Below are 15,953 nucleotides of genomic sequence, written 5' to 3' on the forward strand. Positions count from 1 at the left end.
TAACAGGTGACAGCACTTACTGGTCCTTTTGTGGCTCTCTCATTCTCCTTCCTGGGGTTGCAAAATGCCTAAGAGCAAGAACTGTGAATGAAGAATTTTAAAAATTCTACCACCAAGGGTTTTTTTAAAAAGTTATTATTTTTTTAAAACTTTTTGTATTTCAATAGGTTTTTGGGGAACAAGTAGTGTTTGGTTACCTGAATAAGTTCTTTGGTGGTGATTTCTGAGCTTTTGGTGCACCCATCACCCAAGCAGTGTACACTGTACCCAGTGTATAGTCTTTTATCCCTTGCCACCCCTACTCTTTCCACCAAGTCCCCAAAACCCAGTGTATCATTCTTATTCCCTTGCATCCTTATAGCTTATCTCCCACATAAGAGTGGGAATATATGATGTTTGGTTTTCCATTCCTGAGTTTCTTAACTTAGATTAAAAGTCTCCAATTCCATCCAGGTTGCTGTGAATGCCACTATTTCATTCCTTTTTATGGCCGAGTAGTATTTCATGATATATTAATATCACATTTTCTTTATCCACTCATAAATTGATGGGCATTTGGCCTGATTCCATATTTTTGAAATTGTAAATTGTGCTGCTATAAACATGTGTGTGCAAGTATATTTTTCATATAAAGATTTCTTTTCCTCTGGGTAGATACCTAGTAGTGGGATTGCTGGATCAAATGGTAGATCTACTTTTAGTTTTTAAAGGAATCTCCACACAGTTTTCCATAGTAGTTGTATTAGTTTACATTCCCACGAACAGTGTAAGTGTTCCCAATTCACTGCATCCCCACCAACATCTATTATTGTTTGATTTTTTTTGACTTACGGCCATTCTTGCCGGAGTAAAGTGGTATCACATTGTGGTTGTTATCTGCATTTCTCTAATCTTTAGTGATGTTGAGCATTTTTCCATATGCTTGTTGGCCATTTGTCTATTTTCTTTTGAGAATTTTCTATTCTTGTCCTTTGTTCACTTTTTGATGGAATTTTTTGTTTGTTTGTTTGTTTGTTTCTTGCTGATTTATTTGAGTTCTTTGTAGATTCCGGATATTAGTACTTTGTTACATGTATAGTTTGCCAAGATTTTCTCACACTCTGTGAGCTGTCTGTTAACTCTGCTGATTATTTATTTTGTTGTGCAGAAGCTTTTTAGTTTAATCAAGTCCCATCTATTGTTTTTGTTGCATTTGCTTTTGGGTTCTTGGTCATAAAGCCTTTGTCTAAGCCAATGTCTAGAAGGGTTTTTCCAATGTTATCTTCTAGAATCTTTATGGTTTTGGGACTTAGATTTAAGTCTCTGATCCATCTTGAGTTGATTTTTATATAAGGTGAGAGATGAGGATCCAGTTTCATTCTTCTACATGTGCCTTACCAATTACCCCAGCCTCATTTGTTGAATAAGTTGTCCTTTCCCTGCTTTATGTTTTGTTTGCTTTGTCGAAGATCAGTTGGCTCTAAGTATTTGGCTTTATTTCTGTGTTCCCTATTTTGTTCCATTGGTCTATGTGCCTATTTTTTACACCAGTACCATGCTGTTTTGATGACTATGACCTTATAGTATAGTTTGAAGTCAAATAATGTGATGCCTCCAAATTTGTTCTTTTTGCTTAGTCTTGCCTTGGCTATGTGGGCACTTTTTTGGCTTCAGATGTATTTTAGGATTGTGTTTTCTAGTTTTGTGAAGAATGATGGTGGTATTTTGATGGGAACTGCATTGAATTTGTAGATTACATTTGGCATTATGGTTATTTTCACAATATTGATTCTACCCATCCATGAGCATGGGATGTGTTTCTCTTTGTTTGTGTTATCTATGATTTCTTTCAGCAATGTTTTGTAGTTTTCCTTGCAGAGGTCTTTAACGTCCTTGGTTAGGTATATTCCAATCTATTCTTTTTTTTTTTTTGGAGCTATTATGAAAAGGGTTGAGTTTTTGATTGGATTCTCAGCTTGGTCGCTGTTGGTATATAGCAGAGCTACTGATTTATGTACATGAATTTTGTATCCTGAAACTTTACTGGGTTCATTTACCAGTTCTAGAAGCTTTTTGGATGAGTCTTCAGGGTTTTCTAGATATACAATCATATCATCAGCAAACAGTGACAGTTTGACTTCCTCTTTACGGACTTGGATGCCCTTTGTTTCTTTCTTTTGTCTGATTGTTCTGGCTAGGACTTCCAGTACTATGTTGAATAGAAGTGGTCAAAGTGGGCATCCTTGTCTTGTTCCAGTTCTTAGGGTGAATGTTTTCAACTTTTTCCTGTTAAGCATAATGCTGGCTGTGGGTTTTTTGTGGATGGCTTTTATTACTTTAAGATATGCCCCTTCTGTGCTGATTTTGCTGAGGGTTTTAATCATAAAGGGATGCTGGATTTTGTCAAATGCTTTTCTGTGTCTATTGAGATGATGTTTTTTGTTTTTAATTCTGTTTACATAGTGTGTCACATTTATTGACTTATACATATTAAACCATCCCTGCATCCCTGGTATGAAACCCATTTAATCATGGTGGGTTATCTTTTTGATATGCTGTTGGATTCGGTTTGCTAGTATTTTGTTGAGGAATTTTGCATGTATGTTCATCAGGGATATTTGGCTGTAGTTTTCTTTTTTTTTGTTATGTTCTTTCCTGATTTTGGAATTAGGGTGGTACTGGCTTCATAGAATGATTTAGAGAGGATTCCCTCTTTATCTTTCAGAATAGTGTCAATAGAATTAGTACCAATTCTTCTTTAAATGTCTGATAGAACTCAGCTGTGAATCTGTCTGGTTCTGGACATTTTTTTGTTGTCAATTTTTAAAATTACCATTTCAATCTTGTTGCTTGTTATTTATCTGCTCATAGATTTTATATCTTCCTGGTTTAATGTAGGAGAATTGTATATTTCCAGGTTTATCCATCTCCTCTACGTTTTCTAGTTTATATGTGTAATGGTGTTCATAGTCGCCTTGAATAATCTTTTGCATTTCTGTGGTATCAGTTGTAATATCTCCCGTTTCATTTCTAATTGAGCTTATTTGAATATTCTCTTTTCTTTTCTCGGTTAATCTTGCTAATGGTCTATCAATTTTATTTATCTTTTCAAAGAACCAACTTTTTGTTTTCATTTAAATCTTTTCTATTTTTTTGTTTCAATTTCATTTAGTTCTGCTGTGATCTTCATTACTTCTTTTTTTCTGCTGGGTTTGGATTTGGTTTGTTCTTGTTTCTCCAGTTCTGTGAAGTGTGACCTTAGATTGTCTATTTGTGCTGTTTCAGACTTTTTGATATGGGCATTTAATGCTATGAACTTTCCTCTTAGCACAACTTTTGCCGTATCCCAGAGGTTTTGATAGGTTGTGTCACCATTATTGTTCAGTTCAAAGAATTTTTTAATTTTCATCTTGATTTCATTGTTGACCCAATGATTCAGGAAGAAGTTATTTAATTTTCATGTATTTGCATGGTTTTGAGGGTTCCTTTTGGAGTTGATTTCCAATTTTATTACACTGTAGTCTGAAAGAGTACTTGATATGGTTTCAATTTTCTTAAATTTACTGAGTCTTGTTTTGTGGCCTATCATATGGACTATCTTGGAGAATGTTCCATGTGCTGATGAATAGCATGTGTATTCTGCAGTTGTTGGGTAGAATGCTCTGAAAATATCTGTTAAGTCTATTTATTGTAGGGTATAGTTTAAGTCCATCGTTTCTTTGTTGACTTTCTATCTTGATGACTTGTCTAGAGCTGTCAGTGGAGTACTGAAACCTCCCACTATTATTGTGGTGTTGTCTGTCTTCTTTCTTAGGTCTATTAATAATTGTTTTATAAATTTGGGAGCTCCAGTGCTAGTTGCATATACAGGTAGAATTGTGATGCTTTCCTGTTGGACTAGTCCTTTTATCATTATATAATGTCCCTCTTTGTCTTTTTTATGTGCTGTTGTTTAAAGTGTGTTTTGTCTGATATAAGAATAGTTACTCCTGCTAATTTTTGGTGTTCATTTGCGTGGAATATCTTTTTCCACCCCTTTACCTTAAGTTTATGTGAGTCCTTCTGTGTTAAGTGAGTCTCCTAAAGACAGCAGAAACTTGGTTGGTGAATTCTTATGCATTCTGCCATTCTGTATCTTTTAAATGGAGCAGTTAGCTCATTATGTTAGTATTGAGATGTGAGGTACAATTCTATTCATCATGCTATTTGTTGCCTGAATACCTTGGGTTTGTTTTCATTGCGTTATTGTTATATAGGTCCTGTGAGGTTTATGCTTTAAGAAGGCTCTATTTTGGTATATTTTGAGGATTTGTTTCAAGATTTAGAGATCCTTTTAGCAGTTCTTGTAGTGCTGGCTTGGCAGTGGCAAATTCTCTGTGTTTGTCTGGAAAAGATTGCATCTTTCCTTCATTTATTAAGCTTAGTTTCACTGAATACAAATTCTTGGCTGATAATTGTTTAAGGAGGCTAAAAATAGGACCCCCAATCCTTTCTAGCTTGTCGGGTTTCTGCTGAGAAATCTTCTATAAATCTGATAGGCTTTCCTTTATAGGTAACCTGATGCTTTTGCCTCACAGCTCTTAAGATTCTTTCCTTCGTCTTGACTTTAGGTAACCTGATGACTACGTGCTTATGTGATTATCTTTTTGCAATGAATTTCCCAGGTGTTCTTTGAGCTTCTTGTATTTGGATGTGTAGATCTCTAGCAAGGCCAAGGAAGGTTTCCTCAATTATTCTCTCAACTACGTTTTCCAAACTTTTAGATTTCTCTTCTTCCTTGGGAACACTAATTATTCTTAGGTTTGGACATTTAACATAGTCCCTAACTTCTTGGAGGCTTTGTTCATTTTTTAAAATTCTTATTTCTTTGTCTTTGATGGATTGGGTTAATTTGAAAGTCTTGTATTCTGTCTCTGAAGTTCTTTCTTCTGCTTGTTTGATTCTGTTGCTGAGACTTTTCAGTGTATTTTGCATTTCTCTAAGTGTGTCCTTGATTTCCAGAAGTTGTGATTGTTTTTTATTTATGCTATCTATTTCACTGGAGAATTTTTATTTCATATCCTGTTTCATGTTTTTGATTTCTTTAAGTTGGACTTCACCTTTCTCTGGTGCCTCCTTGATTAGCTTAACAATTGATCTTCTGAGTTATTTTTGTGGCAATTCGAGATTTTGTCTTGGTTTGGATCCATTGCTGGTGAGCTGGTATGATCTTTTGGGGGTGTTGAAGAACCTTGTTTTCTCATATTAACAAAATTGTTTTTCTGGCTCCTTCTCATTTGGGTAGTCTATGTCAGAGGGAAGATCTGGGATTCAAGGGCTGCTGTTCAGATTCTTTTGTCTCATGGCTGCTCCCTTGATATGGTGTTCTCCCCCTTCCTCTAGGAATGGAGCTTCCTGAGAGCTGAACTGTAGTAATTGTTTTTGTTCTTTTGGGTCTAGCCACCCAGTGGAACTATGAGGGTCCAGATTAGTACTGGGAAGTGTCTGCGAAGAGTCCTGTGATGTAATCTTTCTTCAGGTCTTGCAGCCGTGGGTACCAGGACCTGCTCTGGTGGAGGTAGCAGGGGAGGGAAGTGGACTCTGTGAGTCCTTGGTTACGTTTTTGTTTAGTGCACTGGTTTTGTGTTGGTTGTCCTCCAGCTAGGAGGTGGCGCTTTCAAGAGCACGTCAGTTGCCATGCTATAGGGAGGATTCAAACTTGCCTTACGGACACCTGATCAAGTGATCAGGTTTCTCAGGCAGTGGGCAGGCCCATAGAGCTCCCAAGAGATTATGACCTTTGTCTTTGGCTATCAGGGAAGGTAGAGAAAGACCTCCAGGTAGGGGCAGGGATAGATGTGTCTGAGCTCAACCTCTCCTTGGGTAGGTCTTGCTGCAGCTGCTGTGGGCAATGGGGGTGTGGTTCCCAGTCCAATGGAGTTATATTCCCAGGGAGATTATGGCTGCCTCTGCTGAGTCATACAGGTTGCCAGGGAAGTGGAGGAAAGCCAGCAGTCACAGGCCTCACCCTGCTCCCACATAGCCTACAGTCCTAAAGTCTGGTCTCATTCTCACTGAGCCCCCACAACAGCACCAAGTCTATTTCCAGGCAGCCAGTGACCAGGGCCGAGAACTTGCCCCAGACCGTGAGCCTCTCCATTGAGAAAGCAAGCCGACTAAGAGGTTTTCAGTATCTCAGGGAACCCACAGAAGTGATCCAGTTCCTTTAAAGGGTCTGTGGATTCTCTCGGCTTTCTGGTATGTTCCTGTGGTAGTTCTTGGGACAAAATTCACAATGTGAGTCCCCACATGCTGCTCTGTCCATCTAAGTGGGAACTGCAAGCTAGTCTTGCCTCTCATCTGCCACCTGAATCCTCTGTCTACCACAATAGCTGTTTGAAATGGATTACTGTTAGCTTAGCAGTGGTAATTAGTAGATATTCTTAAGTAATATCTTAAAATATTTCTTAATTAATTTGATGCATTTGTGCATTTCATAGATTTCAAGGCCTAGATATTGGGAATTAGATGTCTCAGCTGAGGATGAAATTGATTCTTATTCCAGAAATAAAAGTGAGGTCCTGGTGCCCATGAGCAGAATCTGTGTGCTACCATAGCAACACACAGCATTGCTTTGTCTTAGTCAATATAAATTAACCTTTTAAAAAATGTGACTGTAAAAGGTTATATATGTTAAGTATATAATTAAATTTTTGCTCTGAAATATCCCTCATTCCCACCATTGTGACTTTCTAGAATACATCCCCATTCCTTCTCTGTTACTTATTCCTCCCTTGTGCCTTGTTGGACCACATCTGACACGTTAATAGATGTATCTTTGCACAGTTAAATCCTAAATAATGTGCTTGGATGTGTGTGTGTTGTCAGAGTCTGCAGGAGGAATTTGAGAACTTGCTCAGAAACTTTTTGTGGCAGAAAGTTGGATTCAGCTGGACTGAGAGTGAGATAAGAGGCTCACCAGGAGGCACAAGGGGGATGGACCAGGGCAGTTGGCAGGATGAGCATTGTGTAAGGTGAACCAAAATGCTGGCACCAGGTTTGTTTATAATCTCTGAACCCTACTGGGTTTTACTTCAATATATGAAGGCCCAACCCGCAAATCATTGAGAACTGAACAGAAAAAAACTGATTTTTTAAAAGGTAACAAGTTTCAAAACGTTGGTAGTTTTCCAAGTTCCATCCCACAAAATCCAATTCTCAGGGCTGGCAGGCTGGTGGTAAGACTGTGGCTGTGCCAGGGGAGTCAGTTGAATGGTGGAGATCCTTAGTCTGATCCACTCCAAGAGAGATCTCAGCTGAGTCTCTTCTGTTGCCTTTTGGAATATTAAATAGTTTGCCAAGGATAGAAACTAAATCTGTGCAAGAATGTATACAGAGTCAGAATGGCCTATGCTTCTACACCTCCCTCCTTCCCACTCAGTTCTTCTCCAAGTCATTCTTTAATTCCAAGGCCAAGGATGATAACCACAAAAGAGAGGACATGAAAATAAATACAATGGTGGGAAAAGAAAACAGACAGCAGCAGCAGAGAATGAAGACGAGGAGAGAAAAAACGAGAAGTAGGAAGAGGATGAGTTTGTTGTGCTGATCTGGCAAATATGTAATCTGATTTTAACTTCTAGCCATGGTGAACGATCCCAGGGGAGCACAGACTGGACCCAGCTGGGATCTCTCTTGGAGTAGATCGGACTGATAATCTCCACAACCAACTAATTTCTGGATAAGGAAGAAGAGAATGTCACCTACTTCAATGTGATTTCAACCCCACTTCTACATCTTAAAGACATTGTATTATTTCAGCAGTAATGCCCCTGTTCATTAGTCCCACTGATGTTTTCATTCCTCATTTCATCTTTTTCTTAGCAGCATTCAATTAATCCTTCCTTCTAGAAACACTATGTTCCTTTGGCTGGACTGAAAAAAACATTTCTACTGATTTTTTAAAAGATAACAAGTTTCAAAATGTTGGTAGCTTTCCAAGTTCCATCCCACAAAACCCAGTTCTTGGGGCTGGCGGGCTGGTGGTGAGACTGTGGCTGTGCCAGGGGAGTCAGTTGAATCATGGAGATCCTTAGTCTGATCCACTCCAAGAGAGATCTCATCTGGGTCTCTGCCCATGAGCAGAATCTGTGTTCTTCGTACACAGAGTTCCCAAGAGACCATTATTTCATGAGACTTTCATGAGACCACTCTCGGATTAGCATCCGAGATGAAGTGGCATTATCCTGCATAGTGTCCAACATTGTACATTTGATTAGGAGGGAGTAAATGAGATTGAGCCCTGGGAGCAATAGTAGAAGGACACCCAATAGCCCAAAGTTGGAAGGAGCACAAGTGTTCATTGATGGAATAATGGATAAACAGAATGTGGTCTAAACATACCATGAAATATTATCCAGCCTTAAAAGGGGAGGAAATTCTGACACATGCTACAACATGGATGAACCTTGAGGACATCATACAAGTGAAGTAAGCCAGGCAGAGAAGGATAAATGCTGTATGATTCCACTCATATGAGGTACCTAGAGTAGTCAAACTGATAGAGAAAGTAGAATGGTAGTTGCTAGAAGTTGTGGCGATGGGAAGATGGGAAGTTCATGAGACCATTCTCACCTTGTTTTGTCCTACTACTCTTTAGAAAGAAACCGTTTTTTGTTTGTTTGTTTGTTTGTTTGTTTGTTTTCCTGTTAAATTCTGGTAAAATACACAAATAAAAATTTGCTATCTTAAGCATGTTTAAATGTGCAGTTAGTAGTGTAAAATACATTCGCATTTTTGTGCAAACCATCACCACCATCTATCACTAGAACTCTTTCATCTTGCAGATCTGAAACTCTGTACCCATTAAACAACTTCCCATCTTCCCAACCCCACAGCTCCTGGCAGCCACCATTCTACTTTCTCTATCAGTTTGACTACTCTAGGTACCTCATATGAGTGGAATCATACAGCATTTATCCTTCTCTGCCTGGCTTACTTCACTTGTATGATGTCTTCAAGATTCATCCATGTTGTAGCATGTGTCAGAACTTCCTCCCCTTTTAAGTTTGGAGAATATTTCATGGTATGTTTAGACCACATTCTGTTTATCCATTCTTCCATCAATGAACACTTGTGCTTCTTCCATCTTTGGGCTATTGGGTGTCCTTCTACTATTGCTCCCAGGGCTCAATCTCATTTACTCCCTCCTAATCAAATGTACAGCACTGGACATTACACAGGATAATGCCACTTCATGTTGGATGCTAATCTGCCATGTTGACTTCTGACTAACCCCAGGCCCAGGAATGCCTCTAAGATTTTGACTTTATTTACTGTTGCTTGTGTAAGCCAAGACAACCTTGATGTTATCATAAACATGTACTTACCTAAGTCCTGTATTTTGGCAAATTATGGGCTATGAGGCACATAGCATTCTTGCCTTTCCCTGAGGAGTCAATTTCAGTGATCCTACACATTCCTTCTGAAGCACATATGCTCTTTCTGTATGGTATGTAAGCGCTGAGTCTGGGGGGTAACAGTGCAGAGATCTATCTGTCTTGCTGCTACATGCTTCTAAATTTGCCAATAAATCACCTTCTACTGACCAAAAAAAAAAAAAAAAAACTTTCTCTCTCTAATCAGTATGATAACGATGGTGAGTAAAAGACATAGGGCAAAAAAAGGATAACAGCTTATGAGTAAAAAATCACTGTCAAATGTAATCCAAGGAAATCTTGTAAAAAGTGTTCTTTTTCTAACTGTAAATTCATAAATTCTTGCATGTGTTTATGGGGCACAAAGTGAAGTTTTGACTTATGAATACAATGTGGAATAATTACATCGAGCTAATTAACGTACATCACTTCAAATATGATTAGATAGGATACATACACTTGTTTTCTTTGAGATATATTGTGCACTATGCAACATATAGTGAATAATAATGCAATATAGTAAATAATAGTGTATTATATATTCTAAGGAGGTCTTTATTTCATCGTTTAGTATTTCAAAATAGGCCGAGATCAGATCTCAGAAATCCCTGATTCAACATTTTAGATGCCAGGTAGAGAAAAACAGTTATTCTTCACTTTTTCCATGATTACTCATATTTATAAAGGTCTGCTGTTTGAAGGCCAATTTAAGAGAGTCATCTAATCTCAGTAAGCTGGGAAAGACAGGGTTACAGAAAGACTTTCAAATATATGCCTCATTATGCATGATCATTGTCACTGGGAGCAAATAGGCAAAGTGTGGCAGATTTGAAATTTTCTGAAGTCATTTCTAATTCTATGCTAATATTAGACCTCAGTGTGATTAATAACATAACTCATCAGTTGTAGCCACTTGATAATTATTTTCATTAGGCTTATATATAACACTGTTTTTTTTTCTCCATGAGAAACCCAAGTCCTTTTACAAATTTTCATTTGCCAAGTAGACAACAGTCCTCACACTCTGTGAGCAAGACAAGTGCAAACTGCATTGAGTCTAGAAGGAAAGATGCTCATTTTTATTTAATATTTTTAGTTCCCACCTGTTCTCAGATGTATTTTTATTTCACTCTTTGGTAGTCTCCCTTGTTGGATGCTGTTTCCCACTCAATTCTTTTGGATTTCTGGTTGGAGTAGCTTTCTGTAGCTCTCAAAGTTTAAACTGAAAACTCATCTATTTTAACATCTAAAGTGATAGACTCTACCACCTCCTGCCTCCACCACCAATCTCATGTCTTGCGACACTCAACAATTAGACTGTGAACACTTCAAGGGCTTGGATGGAGGCTGATCTGCGTTTGTATTTCCGGGGTTGAGCTCAAATCCTAGCAATTGGACATACTTGGTAAGTGATGTTTGAACAAAGGAATACATATATGGATGACCATTCCATTATAGTCTACCTCATTAGCCATTTATGAGGTCCATGGAGGAAGTATAGGGATAAGATGCTGGGGGTATGATTAGAGGAAGGCAAGGAAGATATCTGTAAAGATGATGAAAATGCTTGACTGCATTTATGTTGGAAAATAGGAATAAAATATATATCATAGATAGACCTTACATAATGTATTTGCTGGGAGCTATCACATCTCAGGAGAGTCTTCAGTAGCTTGTGTGATCCTACCTATCTCTCCTTAAAAGATTTGTCTCTCCACTCATAGCATTAGGTTTTTCCAGACCCTGAAGTTCTGTCTGTGAGAAAAAGAAGACAGGAGAGTCCAGACACACCAACAGGTTGGTAAAAACAAAAACACAACTGAGCATCCTTTTATGTGTCAGAATATTTACATACACATTGTCATCTAATCTTAATAACCCAGTAAGGTTAATATTATCCTTATTTTAAGGTGAGAAAATAGTTTCAGGGAAGCTTTGATGAGAACTTGGAAAAATTTTTTCAATTCACTGCCAAAGTGCTAGAGTCTGATGTAACCTCTTTGGTCAGTTTTCCTATTCCTTAATACTGTTTAGCACCATAGTGAGCCTGTGTGTGTGTGTGTGTGTTGTGTGTGTGTGTTGTGTGTGTGTGTATGTGTATGTGTGTGTGTATGTTAAGCATACAGTTGTATGACTTGGAAATTTTATTTTTAAAATTATCATTGATAAAATTGACTTTCTTCCCACATGAAGTTACAAGTCTTTGATTTTTAACAAATGTATAGTTTCATGTAACCCACCCCACCATAATCAACATGCAGAACAGTTCCATCACACTAAAGAATTCCTTGTGCTATCATCTTGTAATTATACCTTCCCCCGTCTCTATCCCATCATCTGTTCTCCATCACTATAATTTTATGTTTTTGATAATGTCCTATAAATAGGCTCATATAGTATATATAATCTTTTGAGATGGGCTTCATTTACTTTATATAATGCCTTTGAGATCCATCCAAGTTGTGTATCAAAAGTTTATTCCTTTTCATTACAGATTTTGTTGTATAGATGTATAGAATTTTATAGGATAGGATTTGTATAGGATTTCATTGTATGGAGGTATAGCCATTTGTTTATTCATTTGCCTATTTGTGGTAGACAGATTAATAGCCCCCTAAAGATGTCTACATCCTTTTCCCCAGAACCTGTGAATATATTATGTTATATGGCAAGAGGGAATTAAGGTTATAGATGGAATTAAGATTGCTAATCATCTGACCTTAACATGCAAATTATTGTGTATTAGCCAGGTGGGCCAATGTAATCATAAGAGTTCTTAAATGGAGAAGAGTAAGGCAGAAGGTTCAGAACCAAAGAAACAGCATTTTAATAAACACTTAACTGGCCACTGCTGACTTTGAAAGTGGAAGGGGGCCATGAGCCAAAGAATGCAGGCAGCCTCTACAAACTAGAAAAAGCAAGAAAATTGGTTCCTCCCTAGAGTCTCCAGAGAGAAATGCAATCCTGAAAAAACCTTGATTTTAGTCCAGTGAGACCCATTTCTGCCTTCTGACCTGCTACACTATAAGATAGTAAGTGTATGTTATTTCAAGCTACTAAATTTGTGGTAATTTGTTACAGCAGAAATAGGAACTAGTATACTATTGAAGGACATTAGGTTATTTTCAGTTTGGGGCAATTATAAATACAGCTTCTATAAACAATTATGTATAGATTTTTGTGTGAACATAAAATCTAGTTGTTGTTGTTGTTTTTTTTTTTTTTTTTTGAGATGGAGTCTTGCTCTGTCACTCAGGCTGGAGTGCAGTGGCGCGATCTCCGCTCACTGCAAGCTCCATCTCCGAGGTTCACGCCATTCTCCTGCCTCAGCCTCCTGAGTAGCTGGGACTACAAACGCCTGCCACCTCGCCTGGCTGATTTTTTTTTTTTTGTATTTTTAATAGAGACGGGGTTTCACCATGTTAGCCAGGATGGTCTCGATCTCCTGACCTCGTGATCCGCCCACGTCGGCCTCCCAAAGTGTCAGGATTACAGGCGTGAGCCACCGCGCCCGGCCAAAGTTTCATTTCTTTAGGGGAAACACCCAGGAGTGGGATTGCTAGCTCATATGGTAAATGTATATTTAATTTTATAAGAAATTGCCAAGAGTGTTTCCACGGTGCTGTTATTATTTTACATTCCAGTAACATATGAGAGTTCTGGTTGCTTTCCAATCCTCATCAAGTAGTATCAGGATTATTTATTTTAGTCAATTAAGTAGTTGTGTAGTAGTTTTAATTTGCGTTTCCCTCATGGCTAATGATGCTGAATATCTTTTCATGTGTCTGTCTGCCAACTTTACATCCTCTTTAGAGAAGTATAAGTCCTTTGCCCATTTTAATAATTGGGTTGTTTGTTTGTTTTCCTATTGCTGAGTTTTGAGTGTTCTTTACGTATTCTGAATACAACTCTTTTTTCAGTTATATGAATTTCTTTAGCACTTTTGTCAATAATCAAGTGGCAATTTTTATAAGGGTGTGGTTTCTGGACTTTATCCTAGATGTGTTCCACTGATCTATATTTCTGTCCCTTCGTCAAACCATACTGTGTTGATTACTATAGCTTTCTAGTAAGTTGAAATTGGGTAGTGTAAGTCCTCCAACTTTATTCTTCTTTATCAATATACTTTTTTCGCTATTCTACCTCCTTTTCCTTTTCTTTACCATATAAAATTTAAAATCTGTTGGTACATGTCTACAAAAACATCCTGCTTTTCATTGGTATTATTAAAGCTAAAGATAATTTTTAGGGAGAATTGACATTTTTACTATATTATCTCTCTCCATTTATTTGATCTTCTTTAAGTTCTTATATTAATAATTTTTAGTTTTCAGCATATAAATACTGTACATGTCTTGTTATAGTTCTGTTTTTTAAGTTATTATAAATGGGATTTTTTTTACCTTTTAATTTCTGGTTGTACATTACATTGTTTGTTAATATATAGAAATACAATTGTATCGTTGTGTGTGTTGACTTTATACACTGCAACCTTGCTAAACTCATTCATTAGTTCTAGGGGCTTTTTGTTGATTTTGTGAGATTTTCTACATAGATAATGTTTTCTGTGAATAGAGTTTTACTTCTTTTTAAATAATCTGTGTACCTTTTATTTATTTTCCTTGCCTTGTTGCACTGGCTAAGATTTTCAGTACGATGTTGAATAGAAGTGGTGAAAGTGAACATTCTTGCCTTGATCCCAATGTTAGAAGAAAAGTATTGCATCTTCCACCTTTAAGGGTAATGTTAGTTGTAGGATGTATAAGTGCCTTTTGTCAGGCTGAGGAAGCACCATTGTATTCTTAGTTTGCTGGCATTTTTGTCATGAATGGATGTTATATTTTTTCAAGTGTTTTTCTGCATCTGTTGATATGATCATGTAGCTTTTCTTATTTTATACATTTAATGTGGTAGATTACATTGATTGATTGATTGATTTTCGGATATTGAATCCAGCCCTGCCTTCTTTAGATAAATCCCTTTTGGTCTTTGTGTAGTCTTATTATATGTTATTGGATCAATTTGCTAATATTTCATTGAGGATTTTTATGTCTATATTCACAGGGGATGTTGGTCTGCAGTTCACTCTCTCATAGTGTCTTTGGTTTTGGTATCAAGGTAATTCTGGCCTTGTAAAGTGAATTGTAAAAGATTGCCTCCCTGTCTATTTTCCGAATGAGATTATGTAGAATTGCTGTTATGTTTTTGTAAGATGTTTGCTAGAATTTACCAGTAAAACGATTTGGACCCTGAGATTTATTTTTCCAAAGGTTCAAAAATATCTTTAAATTATCATACAGTAAAACTGACTTATTTTCTTTTGGCGTACAGTTCTATGAACTTTAAAAATGTGTATGAATTTGTTCTTTTCAGGAATGTTTTAAAATATAAATTCAGTTTCTTTAGTATTATAGTTATGGGGCTCTGCAGGTTATCTGTTCCATTGTGGGTGAGTTTTGGTAGTTTGAGGGGTTTTGAGGAATTAGTCCATTCTGTTATTGAGTCTATCCCATGGGGTTTTTATATTGGTTATGACTTATTTTAGTTATATGATTTCCATTTGGTTCTTCTTTGCCATGTACTTGTCACTAGATTGCCTGGTGACTAGAGTGAGAGAGAAAAGAAGGAAAGAAAATAACTGGGGGCTTTACCCTGTTCTCTCTGTGCTTTAGGATATCTCTTTTCTGCTCTTTGTCCCTAAATTAGAGAGATTCTCATGGATATCTCTCTGTCTGCATCACAGATCTCACTTTTGTGTTTCAGGCTTCAATGAGTTCAGGCCAAATGATACCAGAGGGAAAAAATGATAAACTCACCACCGGCCAATTTGGTATTATTTTGAATTCTGGTATTCTTTCTTAATACAGCTGCTGATATTCACTTTTCAGAGACCTTGAATACCTGTGCCTTGCAGTTTACCTAGGTTTTATTGTATCTAGTGGGAGAGAAGGGTTGGCATGTGTTTACACCATCTTACCTGGAACCAGAACTCTGAACATCTGTTTTTGTCACCCAGAATTTTCTTCCTCCTTGTAATGGTCCTTCAATTTTCCCTTGACAAAACATCTTTTTACCTTTCATCCTGGGTACTTCCAGAAGAGTTGGTCCCACTTATGACTCAGAATGGAGAAAGTATTTCAGGCTGAAAGTGATCCACTCAATGCATTTTCTTGAACAAATTGATTGATTTAATAGCAAACTAAGATTCACTGAGAGCCAATGAGAGAGAATAAGATTCTGCTGAAAATTTAGAGAACTATCACTGGTTCTTCCCATCTAGATTTATACCTAGAAACTTTTAGCCCCAGAAGTTACTGGTAGCTATCTTGGGACTAGGGAGAAGAGGATTCCCTGACAGGCAACAACACAGGAAAGGAAGAGCAGAGAAGAGGAAGGAGAGAGAAACCAAATTCTGGTATCATTTGAGCTTTGGATGAAATGTAATCTGAAGCCAGTTAGATCTCTCCCCAAACTACCCAGTGACTTATACCAATATATTCCATTTAACTTACTACACTGTGAGTTGAGTTTTCCGGCCCTTACCATGGAAACCTTCTT

At 37.3% G+C, this 15,953-nt stretch overlaps 1 long non-coding RNA gene across 1 annotated transcript; it reads left to right on the plus strand.

Annotated features, from left to right (window-relative positions):
- The first annotated feature begins 7,002 nt into the window (after positions 1 to 7,002).
- On the plus strand, positions 7,003 to 12,751 carry LOC126948916 (uncharacterized). Its single transcript, XR_007723569.1, has 3 exons — positions 7,003 to 7,015; positions 7,621 to 7,767; positions 9,176 to 12,751. It is a non-coding gene; the product is annotated as an uncharacterized LOC126948916 (long non-coding RNA).
- The last annotated feature ends 3,202 nt before the right edge of the window (positions 12,752 to 15,953 follow it).

The sequence above is a fragment of the Macaca thibetana genome, chromosome 2 (assembly GCF_024542745.1).
Source record: "Macaca thibetana thibetana isolate TM-01 chromosome 2, ASM2454274v1, whole genome shotgun sequence".
NCBI classification, from domain to species: domain Eukaryota; kingdom Metazoa; phylum Chordata; class Mammalia; order Primates; family Cercopithecidae; genus Macaca; species Macaca thibetana.